General features: G+C 44.5%; 8 non-coding genes and 1 pseudogene across 8 annotated transcripts; all 9 read right to left on the minus strand.

Moving 5' to 3' along the window:
* Positions 1-1,464: 1,464 nt before the first annotated feature.
* Positions 1,465-1,641, minus strand: LOC130334374 (U2 spliceosomal RNA; annotated as a pseudogene).
* Positions 1,642-8,452: 6,811 nt separating this feature from the next.
* LOC130334385 (U2 spliceosomal RNA) lies at positions 8,453-8,643 on the minus strand. The gene has a single exon (XR_008876199.1). It is a non-coding gene; the product is annotated as a U2 spliceosomal RNA (small nuclear RNA).
* Positions 8,644-10,732: 2,089 nt separating this feature from the next.
* LOC130334386 (U2 spliceosomal RNA) lies at positions 10,733-10,923 on the minus strand. Its single transcript, XR_008876200.1, has one exon. It is a non-coding gene; the product is annotated as a U2 spliceosomal RNA (small nuclear RNA).
* Positions 10,924-13,012: 2,089 nt separating this feature from the next.
* On the minus strand, positions 13,013-13,203 carry LOC130334387 (U2 spliceosomal RNA). Its single transcript, XR_008876201.1, has one exon. It is a non-coding gene; the product is annotated as a U2 spliceosomal RNA (small nuclear RNA).
* A 2,098-nt stretch (positions 13,204-15,301) lies between these two features.
* Positions 15,302-15,492, minus strand: LOC130334367 (U2 spliceosomal RNA). Its single transcript, XR_008876188.1, has one exon. It is a non-coding gene; the product is annotated as a U2 spliceosomal RNA (small nuclear RNA).
* A 2,103-nt stretch (positions 15,493-17,595) lies between these two features.
* LOC130334389 (U2 spliceosomal RNA) lies at positions 17,596-17,786 on the minus strand. Its single transcript, XR_008876202.1, has one exon. It is a non-coding gene; the product is annotated as a U2 spliceosomal RNA (small nuclear RNA).
* A 2,090-nt stretch (positions 17,787-19,876) lies between these two features.
* Positions 19,877-20,067, minus strand: LOC130334390 (U2 spliceosomal RNA). Its single transcript, XR_008876203.1, has one exon. It is a non-coding gene; the product is annotated as a U2 spliceosomal RNA (small nuclear RNA).
* Positions 20,068-22,155: 2,088 nt separating this feature from the next.
* Positions 22,156-22,346, minus strand: LOC130334391 (U2 spliceosomal RNA). The gene has a single exon (XR_008876204.1). It is a non-coding gene; the product is annotated as a U2 spliceosomal RNA (small nuclear RNA).
* Positions 22,347-24,435: 2,089 nt separating this feature from the next.
* LOC130334392 (U2 spliceosomal RNA) lies at positions 24,436-24,626 on the minus strand. Its single transcript, XR_008876205.1, has one exon. It is a non-coding gene; the product is annotated as a U2 spliceosomal RNA (small nuclear RNA).
* Positions 24,627-24,686: the final 60 nt, after the last annotated feature.

A 24,686-nucleotide genomic window follows, 5' to 3' on the forward strand; every position in this document is an offset into this window, starting at 1 on the left:
AGCACTGTAGTTCTGAGGGTTCAAGATGGATGCAACAATCTCCTGTTGCTTCTATGAAGGCCGTAATAGACGACATCACCAAACAGCTCCATAGTCACATACACAGCAAAGGAGAGATGTTGTTTACACCTAGTGATGTCAGTGGTATTGAGTGACATCACAGCACAGTGCTAAGGCTCCTGGGCCTGGACACAGCAGCGGCTGCAATATCTCAACGGAGAATACGTTTATATCTATGTGTGTGTGTGCGCATATATATATATATATATATATATATATATATATATATATATATATATTCTCCGCCGAAATCACTTTTAAACCCATTTCCACCTTTTTTTCCCTTCTCTTCCTCTTACTTTTTTTTCACGTTTTTTTACGTTTTTCTCCTTTTCGCCTCTTTTCTGGGCGTATTATTCTTCTTTTTCTTCTTTTTTTTCGTCTAATGCATACCCCATCAGTGCAGCAATGCTTATTCAATACCGCCAGCAGATGGAGACACTGGGGGATAATTTTCTAAGGATTTATACTGATTTTTCCTGTCTGAATTTGTCGCACAGAAAGTTGCAGGCCAAATATGTGTGACATTTCTGCGACTTTAGCTTCTAGAGCATTTTTACAACATTATACATAGGTGCTGAATACATAAAAAGCGACTGTTCAGCGACAGACAAGTCGCATCGGCTGAAAGTAGGCCAGAATGTCAGTCCATGTTGGAGCAGGTTTAGATACAGTCTAAAGCATAGATCTCAAAGTCTGTGCACAGAATTTAGCAAGGGCCTCGCACCTTCTGATGCATCAGGTAGGTGCACAATAGCATAGCCTAACCCTCTGTACTTTGGTCTATATTGATGCGGGACATAGACAGCCAGCTGATGACCAATCCATTAGTGCAATGGATGGCTGGAAGCATTTGTCTTTGCCTTTGCAATACCACAGAAGCAATGCATGGTCAATGTACAGCAATGACACACCTGTGTGAACAGCCAGGAGACCCCCCCATGTTATGTTACATAGTTACATAGTTAGTACGGTCGAAAAAAGACATATGTCCATCACGTTCAACCAGGGAATTAAGGGGTAGGGGTGTGGCGCGATATTGGGGAAGGGATGAGATTTTATATTTCTTCATAAGCATTAATCTTATTTTGTCAATTAGGAACATTCAGCACCCACCCGCTATCAAGGCAGCTGCCTATCATGTCATGCCCTACCTGCACAGGTGTGCTGGCTACTCAAATGATCCAATTAAGGAGGCCATTTAGTCAGCAGCAGCAGAAGTCCTGTGCCTGGACGCTCCAACAGGGGCCAGACACAAGCAGAAGCAGAAGCAGCAGAAGCAGCAGCAGCACCACCTTTTGTTTTTTGGCTGCAGCAGCAGCAAGGCCCACAGGGCTGGCTAGCTGGCTAGCCAGCAAGCAGGTAGCAATGAAAGTAGGAATCTTTCTTTTTAACCCTGTAAGGGGGTGGTGCACTGTACCCGAAGATACTGCCATATCGGGTCAATGCATAGGGCGACGGAAGCAAGCTTCGAAATCGGCCCCCGTTCTCAAAAATCCATTTAATATATGGTCCCCAGATAGGGGACGTATCAGATATTAAACTGATAAGAACAGATTTTTTTACTTTTAGATATAATATTCTTAGACTAAAAGACCTTACGCAGTCCAGATTATACTTAGTCTGCTAAAAGCATATTCCACAGATGTAGATTCCAAAGACTTTTAGCCACTTTGTGACCTAATCTTTTTTTATCCAATAAATAGAAAACATACATCTCACTAAGAGCTAGGCGAACACAATCTTTAGAGGTAATAGTGTCTCTTTTAAAAAGAAGAATATTCCTCGTCTTCCATAGTGCAATTTTAATACAATTTATACTAATCCACAAAACCCGAGACTTTTCCACAGATAAAACATTATAAAATCCATATAAAATAACTTCATGATTTAAAAAATTAAGATCAGAAATGAATTTTAGTAAGGGTCCTATCAAATGCCATATCTCTTGGGCGTAAAAACAGTTCCAAAAAAGGTGTAAAACTGTTTCCTCACTAGGACACCCCATTCTCGGGCACTTTGCACTACGACACAATCCTCTTCTGTGTTGGAATTCTCTGGTAGGCAAACATTGATGTGCTATCTGCCAGGCCAGATCTTTTAAGTCATTAGATAAGAATCCCATATTCACCATCCTCCAAACTCTTAGAGATTTCTCAGTGGAATAATTAGATATTAAGCAAATCTGTTCTATCTTCCTGATTTCAGGAACTAATTTTCGTGCATTACTACAAATTTCTTGACTAAAATTAGCAATGCCATAAATACGAATAATCTTTTCTAAAACCACATAGTGCGCTGGGGGAATAAATAAGATTGGGGACGTTAAAGGTAAGGTTATCCACTTTCTTTTTCTAAAAATGTGACCTGCAGCATATTTTAAAAAATAAGACCAATAACAGTTTCTTTGCAAGCCATTAAAACACATAGAAAAAAAGTGAATATATAAAAACCTTTTTAAATCAGGCACATCCTTACCCCCCAATTTCTTTGTCTTCATCATTACATCTCTCCTGAGTTTATCCATTTTAGACCCCCATAAAAAATGAAAGCAAATCTTGTTTAAAAACTTTAAGGTGCGTTCACTCGGTGGGAAAACCAAGCTTAAATATAGCATGATAGGTAGCAACAAAGCTTTCATTATCAGTACTTTTCCTTCTATTGTTAATTTCCTCATTTTCCAAAAACTTATTTTCTTTTGCACTTTCTCTTTGACGATGGACCAGCTTTCCTCTCCATTATTTTCATTGTCAAAGATGACACCCAAGATTTTGATTTTATCATATTGCACATTCACCTCCGTATTGCCCCAATTCCCTATTGCAAAGCAATCACATTTATTTTTATTTAATTTGAAGCCAGAGCCCTCACAAAAAAATTCTGTCTGTCTGATAGCACGTTTCAGGGATGGTTCATCTGGACATAGAATATTAACATCATCCATGTATGCTATCGTCTTTACGCTCTGTCCTCCACTTCCAGGGATTGGCACTCCTCTAATGAGCTTATCTTTTCTCAAAACATTCAACAGAGGTTCTATTGCACATATGAAAAGAATGGGTGATAGGGGGCACCCCTGTTTCACCCCAGACTGTAAACATACCTCTTGGGATAAAAAACCGTTAATTAAAATACGACTAAAACAGTTTTTATATAAAAGTGCAATTTTTCCAACAATAAAATCAGGAAAATTCATTTTCTTTAAAACCAACCATAAAAAATCATGAGAAACACGGTCATAAGCCTTTTGAAAATCCAAGGATAAAATTGCCAATTTCTGATCACATTGTTTCTGATACCATAAAACATCTTTTACAAGGTTTAGATGATCACTTATTTTCCTTCCAGGTACTCCGCATACTTGGTCACTGTGTATAACCTTAGAAATTACCTGCTTGAGCCTATTTGCTAAAATTTTTGCTAAAACCTTATAGTCTGTATTTAGCAGGGTAATAGGCCTCCAATTTTCTAATTTAGGGATGTCTCCTTTTTTAAAAATCAGAGTAACAACACCATCTCTCCAGGACGCAGGTAAAATCTCAGATTTAAAAGCACAGTTAAAAATACCTAAAAGATCATCTTTTAAAATGGACCAAAAACACAGATAAAATTCAACTGGCAACCCATCCGAACCAGGTGTTTTACCATTTAAAAAACTCTTAAAAGTGCTTAAAAGTTCAGGTAAAAAGATTTCATCACAAAGGCTCTCTTGGTCAGTTTTGTCAAGTTTTGAATCCAAGGTATCTAAAACATCATTAGTAAAGGAAATATCAATATCTTTTTTATTAAAAAGCTCCTGATAAAATACTTGTGCTTCTCGCAACATCTCTTCATTAGTTATCTTCCCTTCTATTACAGATATCATTTCTTTCTTTCCCACCACCTTCTTAAAAAAGAATCTCGAACACTTTTCATCATTCTCCAGACATTGCACCTTGCTGTTAAAAATCATTTCTTTTCCTTTTTGACTAATGGCATTTTTTATTTCATTCTTTGTCTGAGCAATAACATCATCCATCTCAAGCCCGGCTTGCTTTAGTTTATAATATGTTTGGATTTTAGTGTTTAACATTTTAAACCATAACTTTTTCTCCTTAGCCTTTTGGATGCCCACACGGATAAAAAACAGTTTAGTCCACTTTTTAACATCCTCCCACCAATCCAAAATATTTTTATATTGGGATTGACGCAATCTCCATTTGTTATAAGCAGCAATAAAATCATTTTTTGTTTTCATGTCCTCTAATAAAGTAGTGTTGAGCTTCCAAACGCCTCTGCCTTTCTCTAGGCCAGGTAAAGTGACATGTGCATGTAATAACTTATGATCAGAGAAAATATTCGATAAAAGAGAAACCTCAACTAGATTAAAACTTTCCGATAAAAAAATAAAATCAATCCTGGATTTGCAGACATTATTTTCCCATGTGTAACCAGGGTCGTCTGGGTATTTTCTCCTCCAGACATCGGTAAAGTTAAAATCCTCAGTCATACTCTTAATCTGTTTCTCTGTTTTATCCACTCTGACATGCACACTTCCACTCTCACGATGATCACCACTCATACAACAATTAAAATCTCCAGCCATTAAAATAGGTGTTGAACCTGGGATAAAAGCCTGAATATCATTAATCAAGTCGGCTCTCTCATTTTTTTCAGGAGAAGCATAGATGTTAAAAAGCTTAATCTCTGAGCCATTGTACTTAATATTAACTAATAGCGCTCTACCAGGTATAATTTCTAAGAAGGACAAAACTTGTACATCTGAACCTCTAAACAAGATCCCAACACCTGAAGATCTGTTCAGATTGTCACCCGACCAGACCGATGGTCCCAAAGTCCAGCTACGACAAAGGTCCTCATAATTTGGACTATGTTCAATTCCACATTCTTGTAAAAAGAACAGAGAACAGTCCAAGGTCTCTAAAAAACTAAACAAAGCAGCCCTTCTCGTAGGGCTCTTTAGACCTCTCACATTAAGAGAGGAGCACTTTAAGGAAGCTATTCGCTACTGGAGTTTGAGTCCGATATGAAACCCACAGGTGACTCCGGGCTTTCGAACTCTTTGATATTTTTTGGATCGGACGCTGATCTTATAGAAGGCCTCCATGCATGTTGACTGTCCTCACATTCGTCTGAGCTTTTTTTGACAGGCCGTTTAATGCCAAGTTGTGGCTCATCTCCAAGTTCCTTCTTCCGCTTGATCTCCTTCACGCCAACCTCCATGGCTTCACTGCTCACTAGTGACCCTCCACCACCAGAACCCTCCACAGAAGGTCTCCCCTCTGTCTCAGGCACAGCAGAAAGGTCCATAAGCTCCGCCACGACATGAGAAGTTACAGCCGGCTTTTCTGAAGGCGCCTCAGACCGCTGGGGTGCTTTCGCAGGTGGTACTTCAGCTTGCACTACACCCACTCTCCCCGCTACACGGTCAGCCCACGATCTAGCTACACTGGAACGGAGACTGCAATCTTTAAAGGCATGGCCTTCTTCACCACAAATGTTGCAGACGATTTTAGCACAGTCCTTAGAAACATGGCCTTCTTGATTGCACCGACCACAGCGAACTGTAGTGTCCGTGCAAACTTCCATAGTATGTCCGAATTTCTTACATTTCCTACAAAAAGTAGGCATCTCGGGATAAAACAAATAGCCCTTATCCCGACCGATAGAAAAGTTGGAGGGTGGATGACACAACCCTCCAATGCCAGTAGCATCCTCCTTCATTTTCACAAAAAACTTATGTTTCCCCGTCCATAGGTCTTCTGAATTCATCACCTTATGGGAATACTTAACAGAACTGCAGTATTTCCCCAAAAAGAGCTCAATATGGGACACAGTCACAAAGGGATTGTGCATACACACAACTAGAGGAATATCGCCTCCAGTATACAACACTGTGACCGTGATCCCATCAAGCTCAGCAAGGTCTTGATTGCTTTTCAGCTTCTCAAAAAGATTCTGGCATGCATAAGCAGAGTCCAGAGTTAGGATGAAGCTGCCCTTCCGAGGATCTCTGAGACAGACGATGTTCTCTTTCTTCACCCCAAGAAGCTTGTAGAGAGTTTCTTTCACAAAATAAGAAAGTTGGACGAGTTCTTGCTTGTCTTCATCAACATCAAAGCGAAAGGAAAAACGAATCCGCGTTTCACCGGATGTAAGGTAACGGATGCGAACACCCATCTTGTCGATCGCCTTTTCGGTTCCTCGTAGCAGCCCCCCTTGGAAAAGGTAGGACAAACTCCCAGGATCCTCCTGACCAGACACTTGATCTAGCCAAAAGGCCGAGAAGCGATAACCGTGAAAGGGGCGGGCCCAACAAGGTCCCCTTCATGGGCACTATCACTGCTTGCTGTCAGGGAGGCTGCCAGACAATTTTCCATGCACACTCTGGGCTGGGGGGCAGTCAACCACCAGTACACACAGCAGAACCTAAACCCATACCATTATTGCTAAGCAGCAAGACAGGGGCCCATTGCACTCCCACGGGGCCTTTTTAAATGCAATCCATAACCCGGATTTGCCAGGAACCCTTCTTACTCCTCCTACTTGCATGTGACACTGGGCTTAGGATCTGCATAGGAAACACACACACAAGCACACACCTACCTTTGTTGCCTGCAGATGCCTCCTTGGCTGTCCCCAAACGGTATCAAACCAACACCCACGGGAAGCTGTAAGCATAGAGGACATGCCTGCACCCCATTGGACTTACCTGTGTGGGTTAAATCCGGGTTATTTGACAACCTATGGCGGTGATGGTTCTGCTCAGGCAGAGCAATGCTGATGCTCCTCATAAAGCTGTCGCTGCTGTGAAGGTTCTAGGTGACATCACAAATCCCTTTGGTTACATACACAACAAAGCTGGGTTGTTGTTGTTTACACTCTGCAAGGCCTGTGGAAGTGAGTGACATCATAGCACTGTAGTTCTGAGGGTTCAAGATGGATGCAACAATCTCCTGTTGCTTCTATGAAGGCCGTAATAGACGACATCACCAAACAGCTCCATAGTCACATACACAGCAAAGGAGAGATGTTGTTTACACCTAGTGATGTCAGTGGTATTGAGTGACATCACAGCACAGTGCTAAGGCTCCTGGGCCTGGACACAGCAGCGGCTGCAATATCTCAACGGAGAATACGTTTATATCTATGTGTGTGTGTGCGCATATATATATATATATATATATATATATATATATATATATATATATATATTTCTCCGCCGAAATCACTTTTAAACCCATTTCCACCTTTTTTTCCCTTCTCTTCCTCTTACTTTTTTTTCACGTTTTTTTACGTTTTTCTCCTTTTCGCCTCTTTTCTGGGCGTATTATTCTTCTTTTTCTTCTTTTTTTTCGTCTAATGCATACCCCATCAGTGCAGCAATGCTTATTCAATACCGCCAGCAGATGGAGACACTGGGGGATAATTTTCTAAGGATTTATACTGATTTTTCCTGTCTGAATTTGTCGCACAGAAAGTTGCAGGCCAAATATGTGTGACATTTCTGCGACTTTAGCTTCTAGAGCATTTTTACAACATTATACATAGGTGCTGAATACATAAAAAGCGACTGTTCAGCGACAGACAAGTCGCATCGGCTGAAAGTAGGCCAGAATGTCAGTCCATGTTGGAGCAGGTTTAGATACAGTCTAAAGCATAGATCTCAAAGTCTGTGCACAGAATTTAGCAAGGGCCTCGCACCTTCTGATGCATCAGGTAGGTGCACAATAGCATAGCCTAACCCTCTGTACTTTGGTCTATATTGATGCGGGACATAGACAGCCAGCTGATGACCAATCCATTAGTGCAATGGATGGCTGGAAGCATTTGTCTTTGCCTTTGCAATACCACAGAAGCAATGCATGGTCAATGTACAGCAATGACACACCTGTGTGAACAGCCAGGAGACCCCCCCCCCCCCCCCCCATGTTATGTTACATAGTTACATAGTTAGTACGGTCGAAAAAAGACATATGTCCATCACGTTCAACCAGGGAATTAAGGGGTAGGGGTGTGGCGCGATATTGGGGAAGGGATGAGATTTTATATTTCTTCATAAGCATTAATCTTATTTTGTCAATTAGGAACATTCAGCACCCACCCGCTATCAAGGCAGCTGCCTATCATGTCATGCCCTACCTGCACAGGTGTGCTGGCTACTCAAATGATCCAATTAAGGAGGCCATTTAGTCAGCAGCAGCAGAAGTCCTGTGCCTGGACGCTCCAACAGGGGCCAGACACAAGCAGAAGCAGAAGCAGCAGAAGCAGCAGCAGCACCACCTTTTGTTTTTTGGCTGCAGCAGCAGCAAGGCCCACAGGGCTGGCTAGCTGGCTAGCCAGCAAGCAGGTAGCAATGAAAGTAGGAATCTTTCTTTTTAACCCTGTAAGGGGGTGGTGCACTGTACCCGAAGATACTGCCATATCGGGTCAATGCATAGGGCGACGGAAGCAAGCTTCGAAATCGGCCCCCGTTCTCAAAAATCCATTTAATATATGGTCCCCAGATAGGGGACGTATCAGATATTAAACTGATAAGAACAGATACTACACTTGATCTTAGCCAAAAGGCCGAGAAGCGATAACCGTGAAAGGGGCGGGCCCAACAAGGTCCCCTTCATGGGCACTATCACTGCTTGCTGTCAGGGAGGCTGCCAGACAATTTTCCATGCACACTCTGGGCTGGGGGGCAGTCAACCACCAGTACACACAGCAGAACCTAAACCCATACCATTATTGCTAAGCAGCAAGACAGGGGCCCATTGCACTCCCACGGGGCCTTTTTAAATGCAATCCATAACCCGGATTTGCCAGGAACCCTTCTTACTCCTCCTACTTGCATGTGACACTGGGCTTAGGATCTGCATAGGAAACACACACACAAGCACACACCTACCTTGCCTGCAGATGCCTCCTTGGCTGTCCCCAAACGGTATCAAACCAACACCCACGGGAAGCTGTAAGCATAGAGGACATGCCTGCACCCCATTGGACTTACCTGTGTGGGTTAAATCCGGGTTATTTGACAACCTATGGCGGTGATGGTTCTGCTCAGGCAGAGCAGTGCTGATGCTCCTCATAAAGCTGTCGCTGCTGTGAAGGTTCTAGGTGACATCACAAATCCCTTTGGTTACATACACAACAAAGCTGGGTTGTTGTTGTTTACACTCTGCAAGGCCTGTGGAAGTGAGTGACATCATAGCACTGTAGTTCTGAGGGTTCAAGATGGATGCAACAATCTCCTGTTGCTTCTATGAAGGCCGTAATAGACGACATCACCAAACAGCTCCATAGTCACATACACAGCAAAGGAGAGATGTTGTTTACACCTAGTGATGTCAGTGGTATTGAGTGACATCACAGCACAGTGCTAAGGCTCCTGGGCCTGGACACAGCAGCGGCTGCAATATCTCAACGGAGAATACGTTTATATCTATGTGTGTGTGTGCGCATATATATATATATATATATATATATATATATATATATATATATATTCTCCGCCGAAATCACTTTTAAACCCATTTCCACCTTTTTTTCCCTTCTCTTCCTCTTACTTTTTTTTCACGTTTTTTTACGTTTTTCTCCTTTTCGCCTCTTTTCTGGGCGTATTATTCTTCTTTTTCTTCTTTTTTTTCGTCTAATGCATACCCCATCAGTGCAGCAATGCTTATTCAATACCGCCAGCAGATGGAGACACTGGGGGATAATTTTCTAAGGATTTATACTGATTTTTCCTGTCTGAATTTGTCGCACAGAAAGTTGCAGGCCAAATATGTGTGACATTTCTGCGACTTTAGCTTCTAGAGCATTTTTACAACATTATACATAGGTGCTGAATACATAAAAAGCGACTGTTCAGCGACAGACAAGTCGCATCGGCTGAAAGTAGGCCAGAATGTCAGTCCATGTTGGAGCAGGTTTAGATACAGTCTAAAGCATAGATCTCAAAGTCTGTGCACAGAATTTAGCAAGGGCCTCGCACCTTCTGATGCATCAGGTAGGTGCACAATAGCATAGCCTAACCCTCTGTACTTTGGTCTATATTGATGCGGGACATAGACAGCCAGCTGATGACCAATCCATTAGTGCAATGGATGGCTGGAAGCATTTGTCTTTGCCTTTGCAATACCACAGAAGCAATGCATGGTCAATGTACAGCAATGACACACCTGTGTGAACAGCCAGGAGACCCCCCCCCCCCCCCCCATGTTATGTTACATAGTTACATAGTTAGTACGGTCGAAAAAAGACATATGTCCATCACGTTCAACCAGGGAATTAAGGGGTAGGGGTGTGGCGCGATATTGGGGAAGGGATGAGATTTTATATTTCTTCATAAGCATTAATCTTATTTTGTCAATTAGGAACATTCAGCACCCACCCGCTATCAAGGCAGCTGCCTATCATGTCATGCCCTACCTGCACAGGTGTGCTGGCTACTCAAATGATCCAATTAAGGAGGCCATTTAGTCAGCAGCAGCAGAAGTCCTGTGCCTGGACGCTCCAACAGGGGCCAGACACAAGCAGAAGCAGAAGCAGCAGAAGCAGCAGCAGCACCACCTTTTGTTTTTTGGCTGCAGCAGCAGCAAGGCCCACAGGGCTGGCTAGCTGGCTAGCCAGCAAGCAGGTAGCAATGAAAGTAGGAATCTTTCTTTTTAACCCTGTAAGGGGGTGGTGCACTGTACCCGAAGATACTGCCATATCGGGTCAATGCATAGGGCGACGGAAGCAAGCTTCGAAATCGGCCCCCGTTCTCAAAAATCCATTTAATATATGGTCCCCAGATAGGGGACGTATCAGATATTAAACTGATAAGAACAGATACTACACTTGATCTTAGCCAAAAGGCCGAGAAGCGATAACCGTGAAAGGGGCGGGCCCAACAAGGTCCCCTTCATGGGCACTATCACTGCTTGCTGTCAGGGAGGCTGCCAGACAATTTTCCATGCACACTCTGGGCTGGGGGGCAGTCAACCACCAGTACACACAGCAGAACCTAAACCCATACCATTATTGCTAAGCAGCAAGACAGGGGCCCATTGCACTCCCACGGGGCCTTTTTAAATGCAATCCATAACCCGGATTTGCCAGGAACCCTTCTTACTCCTCCTACTTGCATGTGACACTGGGCTTAGGATCTGCATAGGAAACACACACACAAGCACACACCTACCTTTGTTGCCTGCAGATGCCTCCTTGGCTGTCCCCAAACGGTATCAAACCAACACCCACGGGAAGCTGTAAGCATAGAGGACATGCCTGCACCCCATTGGACTTACCTGTGTGGGTTAAATCCGGGTTATTTGACAACCTATGGCGGTGATGGTTCTGCTCAGGCAGAGCAGTGCTGATGCTCCTCATAAAGCTGTCGCTGCTGTGAAGGTTCTAGGTGACATCACAAATCCCTTTGGTTACATACACAACAAAGCTGGGTTGTTGTTGTTTACACTCTGCAAGGCCTGTGGAAGTGAGTGACATCATAGCACTGTAGTTCTGAGGGTTCAAGATGGATGCAACAATCTCCTGTTGCTTCTATGAAGGCCGTAATAGACGACATCACCAAACAGCTCCATAGTCACATACACAGCAAAGGAGAGATGTTGTTTACACCTAGTGATGTCAGTGGTATTGAGTGACATCACAGCACAGTGCTAAGGCTCCTGGGCCTGGACACAGCAGCGGCTGCAATATCTCAACGGAGAATACGTTTATATCTATGTGTGTGTGTGCGCATATATATATATATATATATATATATATATATATATATATATTTCTCCGCCGAAATCACTTTTAAACCCATTTCCACCTTTTTTTCCCTTCTCTTCCTCTTACTTTTTTTTCACGTTTTTTTACGTTTTTCTCCTTTTCGCCTCTTTTCTGGGCGTATTATTCTTCTTTTTCTTCTTTTTTTTCGTCTAATGCATACCCCATCAGTGCAGCAATGCTTATTCAATACCGCCAGCAGATGGAGACACTGGGGGATAATTTTCTAAGGATTTATACTGATTTTTCCTGTCTGAATTTGTCGCACAGAAAGTTGCAGGCCAAATATGTGTGACATTTCTGCGACTTTAGCTTCTAGAGCATTTTTACAACATTATACATAGGTGCTGAATACATAAAAAGCGACTGTTCAGCGACAGACAAGTCGCATCGGCTGAAAGTAGGCCAGAATGTCAGTCCATGTTGGAGCAGGTTTAGATACAGTCTAAAGCATAGATCTCAAAGTCTGTGCACAGAATTTAGCAAGGGCCTCGCACCTTCTGATGCATCAGGTAGGTGCACAATAGCATAGCCTAACCCTCTGTACTTTGGTCTATATTGATGCGGGACATAGACAGCCAGCTGATGACCAATCCATTAGTGCAATGGATGGCTGGAAGCATTTGTCTTTGCCTTTGCAATACCACAGAAGCAATGCATGGTCAATGTACAGCAATGACACACCTGTGTGAACAGCCAGGAGACCCCCCCCCCCCCCCCATGTTATGTTACATAGTTACATAGTTAGTACGGTCGAAAAAAGACATATGTCCATCACGTTCAACCAGGGAATTAAGGGGTAGGGGTGTGGCGCGATATTGGGGAAGGGATGAGATTTTATATTTCTTCATAAGCATTAATCTTATTTTGTCAATTAGGAACATTCAGCACCCACCCGCTATCAAGGCAGCTGCCTATCATGTCATGCCCTACCTGCACAGGTGTGCTGGCTACTCAAATGATCCAATTAAGGAGGCCATTTAGTCAGCAGCAGCAGAAGTCCTGTGCCTGGACGCTCCAACAGGGGCCAGACACAAGCAGAAGCAGAAGCAGCAGAAGCAGCAGCAGCACCACCTTTTGTTTTTTGGCTGCAGCAGCAGCAAGGCCCACAGGGCTGGCTAGCTGGCTAGCCAGCAAGCAGGTAGCAATGAAAGTAGGAATCTTTCTTTTTAACCCTGTAAGGGGGTGGTGCACTGTACCCGAAGATACTGCCATATCGGGTCAATGCATAGGGCGACGGAAGCAAGCTTCGAAATCGGCCCCCGTTCTCAAAAATCCATTTAATATATGGTCCCCAGATAGGGGACGTATCAGATATTAAACTGATAAGAACAGATACTACACTTGATCTTAGCCAAAAGGCCGAGAAGCGATAACCGTGAAAGGGGCGGGCCCAACAAGGTCCCCTTCATGGGCACTATCACTGCTTGCTGTCAGGGAGGCTGCCAGACAATTTTCCATGCACACTCTGGGCTGGGGGGCAGTCAACCACCAGTACACACAGCAGAACCTAAACCCATACCATTATTGCTAAGCAGCAAGACAGGGGCCCATTGCACTCCCACGGGGCCTTTTTAAATGCAATCCATAACCCGGATTTGCCAGGAACCCTTCTTACTCCTCCTACTTGCATGTGACACTGGGCTTAGGATCTGCGTAGGAAACACACACACAAGCACACACCTACCTTTGTTGCCTGCAGATGCCTCCTTGGCTGTCCCCAAACGGTATCAAACCAACACCCACGGGAAGCTGTAAGCATAGAGGACATGCCTGCACCCCATTGGACTTACCTGTGTGGGTTAAATCCGGGTTATTTGACAACCTATGGCGGTGATGGTTCTGCTCAGGCAGAGCAGTGCTGATGCTCCTCATAAAGCTGTCGCTGCTGTGAAGGTTCTAGGTGACATCACAAATCCCTTTGGTTACATACACAACAAAGCTGGGTTGTTGTTGTTTACACTCTGCAAGGCCTGTGGAAGTGAGTGACATCATAGCACTGTAGTTCTGAGGGTTCAAGATGGATGCAACAATCTCCTGTTGCTTCTATGAAGGCCGTAATAGACGACATCACCAAACAGCTCCATAGTCACATACACAGCAAAGGAGAGATGTTGTTTACACCTAGTGATGTCAGTGGTATTGAGTGACATCACAGCACAGTGCTAAGGCTCCTGGGCCTGGACACAGCAGCGGCTGCAATATCTCAACGGAGAATACGTTTATATCTATGTGTGTGTGTGCGCATATATATATATATATATATATATATATATATATATATATATATATATATTTCTCCGCCGAAATCACTTTTAAACCCATTTCCACCTTTTTTTCCCTTCTCTTCCTCTTACTTTTTTTTCACGTTTTTTTACGTTTTTCTCCTTTTCGCCTCTTTTCTGGGCGTATTATTCTTCTTTTTCTTCTTTTTTTTCGTCTAATGCATACCCCATCAGTGCAGCAATGCTTATTCAATACCGCCAGCAGATGGAGACACTGGGGGATAATTTTCTAAGGATTTATACTGATTTTTCCTGTCTGAATTTGTCGCACAGAAAGTTGCAGGCCAAATATGTGTGACATTTCTGCGACTTTAGCTTCTAGAGCATTTTTACAACATTATACATAGGTGCTGAATACATAAAAAGCGACTGTTCAGCGACAGACAAGTCGCATCGGCTGAAAGTAGGCCAGAATGTCAGTCCATGTTGGAGCAGGTTTAGATACAGTCTAAAGCATAGATCTCAAAGTCTGTGCACAGAATTTAGCAAGGGCCTCGCACCTTCTGATGCATCAGGTAGGTGCACAATAGCATAGCCTAACCCTCTGTACTTTGGTCTATATTGATGCGGGACATAGACAGCCAGCTGATGACCAATCCATTAGTGCAATGGATGGCTGGAAGCATTTGTCTTTGCCTTTGCAATACCACAGAAGCAATGCATGGCCAATGTACAGCAATGACACACCTGTGTGAACAGCCAGGAGACCCCCCCCCCCCCCCCCATGTTATGTTACATAGTTACATAGTTAGTACGGTCGAAAAAAGACATATGTCCATCACGTTCAACCAGGGAATTAAGGGGTAGGGGTGTGGCGCGATATTGGGGAAGGGATGAGATTTTATATTTCTTCATAAGCATTAATCTTATTTTGTCAATTAGGAACATTCAGCACCCACCCGCTATCAAGGCAGCTGCCTATCATGTCATGCCCTACCTGCACAGGTGTGCTGGCTACTCAAATGATCCAATTAAGGAGGCCATTTAGTCAGCAGCAGCAGAAGTCCTGTGCCTGGACGCTCCAACAGGGGCCAGACACAAGCAGAAGCAGAAGCAGCAGAAGCAGCAGCAGCACCACCTTTTGTTTTTTGGCTGCAGCAGCAGCAAGGCCCACAGGGCTGGCTAGCTGGCTAGCCAGCAAGCAGGTAGCAATGAAAGTAGGAATCTTTCTTTTTAACCCTGTAAGGGGGTGGTGCACTGTACCCGAAGATACTGCCATATCGGGTCAATGCATAGGGCGACGGAAGCAAGCTTCGAAATCGGCCCCCGTTCTCAAAAATCCATTTAATATATGGTCCCCAGATAGGGGACGTATCAGATAGTAAACTGATAAGAACAGATACTACACTTGATCTTAGCCAAAAGGCCGAGAAGCGATAACCGTGAAAGGGGCGGGCCCAACAAGGTCCCCTTCATGGGCACTATCACTGCTTGCTGTCAGGGAGGCTGCCAGACAATTTTCCATGCACACTCTGGGCTGGGGGGCAGTCAACCACCAGTACACACAGCAGAACCTAAACCCATACCATTATTGCTAAGCAGCAAGACAGGGGCCCATTGCACTCCCACGGGGCCTTTTTAAATGCAATCCATAACCCGGATTTGCCAGGAACCCTTCTTACTCCTCCTACTTGCATGTGACACTGGGCTTAGGATCTGCATAGGAAACACACACACAAGCACACACCTACCTTTGTTGCCTGCAGATGCCTCCTTGGCTGTCCCCAAACGGTATCAAACCAACACCCACGGGAAGCTGTAAGCATAGAGGACATGCCTGCACCCCATTGGACTTACCTGTGTGGGTTAAATCCGGGTTATTTGACAACCTATGGCGGTGATGGTTCTGCTCAGGCAGAGCAGTGCTGATGCTCCTCATAAAGCTGTCGCTGCTGTGAAGGTTCTAGGTGACATCACAAATCCCTTTGGTTACATACACAACAAAGCTGGGTTGTTGTTGTTTACACTCTGCAAGGCCTGTGGAAGTGAGTGACATCATAGCACTGTAGTTCTGAGGGTTCAAGATGGATGCAACAATCTCCTGTTGCTTCTATGAAGGCCGTAATAGACGACATCACCAAACAGCTCCATAGTCACATACACAGCAAAGGAGAGATGTTGTTTACACCTAGTGATGTCAGTGGTATTGAGTGACATCACAGCACAGTGCTAAGGCTCCTGGGCCTGGACACAGCAGCGGCTGCAATATCTCAACGGAGAATACGTTTATATCTATGTGTGTGTGTGCGCATATATATATATATATATATATATATATATATATATATATATATATTTCTCCGCCGAAATCACTTTTAAACCCATTTCCACCTTTTTTTCCCTTCTCTTCCTCTTACTTTTTTTTCACGTTTTTTTACGTTTTTCTCCTTTTCGCCTCTTTTCTGGGCGTATTATTCTTCTTTTTCTTCTTTTTTTTCGTCTAATGCATACCCCATCAGTGCAGCAATGCTTATTCAATACCGCCAGCAGATGGAGACACTGGGGGATAATTTTCTAAGGATTTATACTGATTTTTCCTGTCTGAATTTGTCGCACAGAAAGTTGCAGGCCAAATATGTGTGACATTTCTGCGACTTTAGCTTCTAGAGCATTTTTACAACATTATACATAGGTGCTGAATACATAAAAAGCGACTGTTCAGCGACAGACAAGTCGCATCGGCTGAAAGTAGGCCAGAATGTCAGTCCATGTTGGAGCAGGTTTAGATACAGTCTAAAGCATAGATCTCAAAGTCTGTGCACAGAATTTAGCAAGGGCCTCGCACCTTCTGATGCATCAGGTAGGTGCACAATAGCATAGCCTAACCCTCTGTACTTTGGTCTATATTGATGCGGGACATAGACAGCCAGCTGATGACCAATCCATTAGTGCAATGGATGGCTGGAAGCATTTGTCTTTGCCTTTGCAATACCACAGAAGCAATGCATGGTCAATGTACAGCAATGACACACCTGTGTGAACAGCCAGGAGACCCCCCCCCCCCCCCCCCCCATGTTATGTTACATAGTTACATAGTTAGTACGGTCGAAAAAAGACATATGTCCATCACGTTCAACCAGGGAATTAAGGGGTAGGGGTGTGGCGCGATATTGGGGAAGGGATGAGATTTTATATTTCTTCATAAGCATTAATCTTATTTTGTCAATTAGGAACATTCAGCACCCACCCGCTATCAAGGCAGCTGCCTATCATGTCATGCCCTACCTGCACAGGTGTGCTGGCTACTCAAATGATCCAATTAAGGAGGCCATTTAGTCAGCAGCAGCAGAAGTCCTGTGCCTGGACGCTCCAACAGGGGCCAGACACAAGCAGAAGCAGAAGCAGAAGCAGCAGAAGCAGCAGCAGCACCACCTTTTGTTTTTTGGCTGCAGCAGCAGCAAGGCCCACAGGGCTGGCTAGCTGGCTAGCCAGCAAGCAGGTAGCAATGAAAGTAGGAATCTTTCTTTTTAACCCTGTAAGGGGGTGGTGCACTGTACCCGAAGATACTGCCATATCGGGTCAATGCATAGGGCGACGGAAGCAAGCTTCGAAATCGGCCCCCGTTCTCAAAAATCCATTTAATATATGGTCCCCAGATAGGGGACGTATCAGATATTAAACTGATAAGAACAGATACTACACTTGATCTTAGCCAAAAGGCCGAGAAGCGATAACCGTGAAAGGGGCGGGCCCAACAAGGTCCCCTTCATGGGCACTATCACTGCTTGCTGTCAGGGAGGCTGCCAGACAATTTTCCATGCACACTCTGGGCTGGGGGGCAGTCAACCACCAGTAACAGCAGAACCTAAACCCATACCATTATTGCTAAGCAGCAAGACAGGGGCCCATTGCACTCCCACGGGGCCTTTTTAAATGCAATCCATAACCCGGATTTGCCAGGAACCCTTCTTACTCCTCCTACTTGCATGTGACACTGGGCTTAGGATCTGCATAGGAAACACACACACAAGCACACACCTACCTTTGTTGCCTGCAGATGCCTCCTTGGCTGTCCCCAAACGGTATCAAACCAACACCCACGGGAAGCTGTAAGCATAGAGGACATGCCTGCACCCCATTGGACTTACCTGTGTGGGTTAAATCCGGGTTATTTGACAACCTATGGCGGTGATGGTTCTGCTCAGGCAGAGCAGTGCTGATGCTCCTCATAAAGCTGTCGCTGCTGTGAAGGTTCTAGGTGACATCACAAATCCCTTTGGTTACATACACAACAAAGCTGGGTTGTTGTTGTTTACACTCTGCAAGGCCTGTGGAAGTGAGTGACATCATAGCACTGTAGTTCTGAGGGTTCAAGATGGATGCAACAATCTCCTGTTGCTTCTATGAAGGCCGTAATAGACGACATCACCAAACAGCTCCATAGTCACATACACAGCAAAGGAGAGATGTTGTTTACACCTAGTGATGTCAGTGGTATTGAGTGACATCACAGCACAGTGCTAAGGCTCCTGGGCCTGGACACAGCAGCGGCTGCAATATCTCAACGGAGAATACGTTTATATCTATGTGTGTGTGTGCGCATATATATATATATATATATATATATATATATATATATATATATATTTCTCCGCCGAAATCACTTTTAAACCCATTTCCACCTTTTTTTCCCTTCTCTTCCTCTTACTTTTTTTTCACGTTTTTTTACGTTTTTCTCCTTTTCGCCTCTTTTCTGGGCGTATTATTCTTCTTTTTCTTCTTTTTTTTCGTCTAATGCATACCCCATCAGTGCAGCAATGCTTATTCAATACCGCCAGCAGATGGAGACACTGGGGGATAATTTTCTAAGGATTTATACTGATTTTTCCTGTCTGAATTTGTCGCACAGAAAGTTGCAGGCCAAATATGTGTGACATTTCTGCGACTTTAGCTTCTAGAGCATTTTTACAACATTATACATAGGTGCTGAATACATAAAAAGCGACTGTTCAGCGACAGACAAGTCGCATCGGCTGAAAGTAGGCCAGAATGTCAGTCCATGTTGGAGCAGGTTTAGATACAGTCTAAAGCATAGATCTCAAAGTCTGTGCACAGAATTTAGCAAGGGCCTCGCACCTTCTGATGCATCAGGTAGGTGCACAATAGCATAGCCTAACCCTCTGTACTTTGGTCTATATTGATGCGGGACATAGACAGCCAGCTGATGACCAATCCATTAGTGCAATGGATGGCTGGAAGCATTTGTCTTTGCCTTTGCAATACCACAGAAGCAATGCATGGTCAATGTACAGCAATGACACACCTGTGTGAACAGCCAGGAGACCCCCCCCCCCCCCCCATGTTATGTTACATAGTTACATAGTTAGTACGGTCGAAAAAAGACATATGTCCATCACGTTCAACCAGGGAATTAAGGGGTAGGGGTGTGGCGCGATATTGGGGAAGGGATGAGATTTTATATTTCTTCATAAGCATTAATCTTATTTTGTCAATTAGGAACATTCAGCACCCACCCGCTATCAAGGCAGCTGCCTATCATGTCATGCCCTACCTGCACAGGTGTGCTGGCTACTCAAATGATCCAATTAAGGAGGCCATTTAGTCAGCAGCAGCAGAAGTCCTGTGCCTGGACGCTCCAACAGGGGCCAGACACAAGCAGAAGCAGAAGCAGCAGAAGCAGCAGCAGCACCACCTTTTGTTTTTTGGCTGCAGCAGCAGCAAGGCCCACAGGGCTGGCTAGCTGGCTAGCCAGCAAGCAGGTAGCAATGAAAGTAGGAATCTTTCTTTTTAACCCTGTAAGGGGGTGGTGCACTGTACCCGAAGATACTGCCATATCGGGTCAATGCATAGGGCGACGGAAGCAAGCTTCGAAATCGGCCCCCGTTCTCAAAAATCCATTTAATATATGGTCCCCAGATAGGGGACGTATCAGATATTAAACTGATAAGAACAGATACTACACTTGATCTTAGCCAAAAGGCCGAGAAGCGATAACCGTGAAAGGGGCGGGCCCAACAAGGTCCCCTTCATGGGCACTATCACTGCTTGCTGTCAGGGAGGTTGCCAGACAATTTTCCATGCACACTCTGGGCTGGGGGGCAGTCAACCACCAGTACACACAGCAGAACCTAAACCCATACCATTATTGCTAAGCAGCAAGACAGGGGCCCATTGCACTCCCACGGGGCCTTTTTAAATGCAATCCATAACCCGGATTTGCCAGGAACCCTTCTTACTCCTCCTACTTGCATGTGACACTGGGCTTAGGATCTGCATAGGAAACACACACACAAGCACACACCTACCTTTGTTGCCTGCAGATGCCTCCTTGGCTGTCCCCAAACGGTATCAAACCAACACCCACGGGAAGCTGTAAGCATAGAGGACATGCCTGCACCCCATTGGACTTACCTGTGTGGGTTAAATCCGGGTTATTTGACAACCTATGGCGGTGATGGTTCTGCTCAGGCAGAGCAGTGCTGATGCTCCTCATAAAGCTGTCGCTGCTGTGAAGGTTCTAGGTGACATCACAAATCCCTTTGGTTACATACACAACAAAGCTGGGTTGTTGTTGTTTACACTCTGCAAGGCCTGTGGAAGTGAGTGACATCATAGCACTGTAGTTCTGAGGGTTCAAGATGGATGCAACAATCTCCTGTTGCTTCTATGAAGGCCGTAATAGACGACATCACCAAACAGCTCCATAGTCACATACACAGCAAAGGAGAGATGTTGTTTACACCTAGTGATGTCAGTGGTATTGAGTGACATCACAGCACAGTGCTAAGGCTCCTGGGCCTGGACACAGCAGCGGCTGCAATATCTCAACGGAGAATACGTTTATATCTATGTGTGTGTGTGCGCATATATATATATATATATATATATATATATATATATATATATATATATAGATATTTCTCCGCCGAAATCACTTTTAAACCCATTTCCACCTTTTTTTCCCTTCTCTTCCTCTTACTTTTTTTTCACGTTTTTTTACGTTTTTCTCCTTTTCGCCTCTTTTCTGGGCGTATTATTCTTCTTTTTCTTCTTTTTTTTCGTCTAATGCATACCCCATCAGTGCAGCAATGCTTATTCAATACCGCCAGCAGATGGAGACACTGGGGGATAATTTTCTAAGGATTTATACTGATTTTTCCTGTCTGAATTTGTCGCACAGAAAGTTGCAGGCCAAATATGTGTGACATTTCTGCGACTTTAGCTTCTAGAGCATTTTTACAACATTATACATAGGTGCTGAATACATAAAAAGCGACTGTTCAGCGACAGACAAGTCGCATCGGCTGAAAGTAGGCCAGAATGTCAGTCCATGTTGGAGCAGGTTTAGATACAGTCTAAAGCATAGATCTCAAAGTCTGTGCACAGAATTTAGCAAGGGCCTCGCACCTTCTGATGCATCAGGTAGGTGCACAATAGCATAGCCTAACCCTCTGTACTTTGGTCTATATTGATGCGGGACATAGACAGCCAGCTGATGACCAATCCATTAGTGCAATGGATGGCTGGAAGCATTTGTCTTTGCCTTTGCAATACCACAGAAGCAATGCATGGTCAATGTACAGCAATGACACACCTGTGTGAACAGCCAGGAGACCCCCCCCCCCCCCCCCCATGTTATGTTACATAGTTACATAGTTAGTACGGTCGAAAAAAGACATATGTCCATCACGTTCAACCAGGGAATTAAGGGGTAGGGGTGTGGCGCGATATTGGGGAAGGGATGAGATTTTATATTTCTTCATAAGCATTAATCTTATTTTGTCAATTAGGAACATTCAGCACCCACCCGCTATCAAGGCAGCTGCCTATCATGTCATGCCCTACCTGCACAGGTGTGCTGGCTACTCAAATGATCCAATTAAGGAGGCCATTTAGTCAGCAGCAGCAGAAGTCCTGTGCCTGGACGCTCCAACAGGGGCCAGACACAAGCAGAAGCAGCAGCAGCACCACCTTTTGTTTTTTGGCTGCAGCAGCAGCAAGGCCCACAGGGCTGGCTAGCTGGCTAGCCAGCAAGCAGGTAGCAATGAAAGTAGGAATCTTTCTTTTTAACCCTGTAAGGGGGTGGTGCACTGTACCCGAAGATACTGCCATATCGGGTCAATGCATAGGGCGACGGAAGCAAGCTTCAAAATCGGCCCCCGTTCTCAAAAATCCATTTAATATATGGTCCCCAGATAGGGGACGTATCAGATATTAAACTGATAAGAACAGATACTACACTTGATCTTAGCCAAAAGGCCGAGAAGCGATAACCGTGAAAGGGGCGGGCCCAACAAGGTCCCCTTCATGGGCACTATCACTGCTTGCTGTCAGGGAGGCTGCCAGACAATTTTCCATGCACACTCTGGGCTGGGGGGCAGTCAACCACCAGTACACACAGCAGAACCTAAACCCATACCATTATTGCTAAGCAGCAAGACAGGGGCCCATTGCACTCCCACGGGGCCTTTTTAAATGCAATCCATAACCCGGATTTGCCAGGAACCCTTCTTACTCCTCCTACTTGCATGTGACACTGGGCTTAGGATCTGCATAGGAAACACACACACAAGCACACACCTACCTTTGTTGCCTGCAGATGCCTCCTTGGCTGTCCCCAAACGGTATCAAACCAACACCCACGGGAAGCTGTAAGCATAGAGGACATGCCTGCACCCCATTGGACTTACCTGTGTGGGTTAAATCCGGGTTATTTGACAACCTATGGCGGTGATGGTTCTGCTCAGGCAGAGCAGTGCTGATGCTCCTCATAAAGCTGTCGCTGCTGTGAAGGTTCTAGGTGACATCACAAATCCCTTTGGTTACATACACAACAAAGCTGGGTTGTTGTTGTTTACACTCTGCAAGGCCTGTGGAAGTGAGTGACATCATAGCACTGTAGTTCTGAGGGTTCAAGATGGATGCAACAATCTCCTGTTGCTTCTATGAAGGCCGTAATAGACGACATCACCAAACAGCTCCATAGTCACATACACAGCAAAGGAGAGATGTTGTTTACACCTAGTGATGTCAGTGGTATTGAGTGACATCACAGCACAGTGCTAAGGCTCCTGGGCCTGGACACAGCAGCGGCTGCAATATCTCAACGGAGAATACGTTTATATCTATGTGTGTGTGTGCGCATATATATATATATATATATATATATATATATATATATATATAGATATTTCTCCGCCGAAATCACTTTTAAACCCATTTCCACCTTTTTTTCCCTTCTCTTCCTCTTACTTTTTTTTCACGTTTTTTTACGTTTTTCTCCTTTTCGCCTCTTTTCTGGGCGTATTATTCTTCTTTTTCTTCTTTTTTTTCGTCTAATGCATACCCCATCAGTGCAGCAATGCTTATTCAATACCGCCAGCAGATGGAGACACTGGGGGATAATTTTCTAAGGATTTATACTGATTTTTCCTGTCTGAATTTGTCGCACAGAAAGTTGCAGGCCAAATATGTGTGACATTTCTGCGACTTTAGCTTCTAGAGCATTTTTACAACATTATACATAGGTGCTGAATACATAAAAAGCGACTGTTCAGCGACAGACAAGTCGCATCGGCTGAAAGTAGGCCAGAATGTCAGTCCATGTTGGAGCAGGTTTAGATACAGTCTAAAGCATAGATCTCAAAGTCTGTGCACAGAATTTAGCAAGGGCCTCGCACCTTCTGATGCATCAGGTAGGTGCACAATAGCATAGCCTAACCCTCTGTACTTTGGTCTATATTGATGCGGGACATAGACAGCCAGCTGATGACCAATCCATTAGTGCAATGGATGGCTGGAAGCATTTGTCTTTGCCTTTGCAATACCACAGAAGCAATGCATGGTCAATGTACAGCAATGACACACCTGTGTGAACAGCCAGGAGACCCCCCCCCCATGTTATGTTACATAGTTACATAGTTAGTACGGTCGAAAAAAGACATATGTCCATCACGTTCAACCAGGGAATTAAGGGGTAGGGGTGTGGCGCGATATTGGGGAAGGGATGAGATTTTATATTTCTTCATAAGCATTAATCTTATTTTGTCAATTAGGAACATTCAGCACCCACCCGCTATCAAGGCAGCTGCCTATCATGTCATGCCCTACCTGCACAGGTGTGCTGGCTACTCAAATGATCCAATTAAGGAGGCCATTTAGTCAGCAGCAGCAGAAGTCCTGTGCCTGGACGCTCCAACAGGGGCCAGACACAAGCAGAAGCAGAAGCAGCAGAAGCAGCAGCAGCACCACCTTTTGTTTTTTGGCTGCAGCAGCAGCAAGGCCCACAGGGCTGGCTAGCTGGCTAGCCAGCAAGCAGGTAGCAATGAAAGTAGGAATCTTTCTTTTTAACCCTGTAAGGGGGTGGTGCACTGTACCCGAAGATACTGCCATATCGGGTCAATGCATAGGGCGACGGAAGCAAGCTTCGAAATCGGCCCCCGTTCTCAAAAATCCATTTAATATATGGTCCCCAGATAGGGGACGTATCAGATATTAAACTGATAAGAACAGATACTACACTTGATCTTAGCCAAAAGGCCGAGAAGCGATAACCGTGAAAGGGGCGGGCCCAACAAGGTCCCCTTCATGGGCACTATCACTGCTTGCTGT

Source organism: Hyla sarda, unplaced genomic scaffold, assembly GCF_029499605.1.
Source record: "Hyla sarda isolate aHylSar1 unplaced genomic scaffold, aHylSar1.hap1 scaffold_432, whole genome shotgun sequence".
NCBI lineage: Eukaryota > Metazoa > Chordata > Amphibia > Anura > Hylidae > Hyla > Hyla sarda.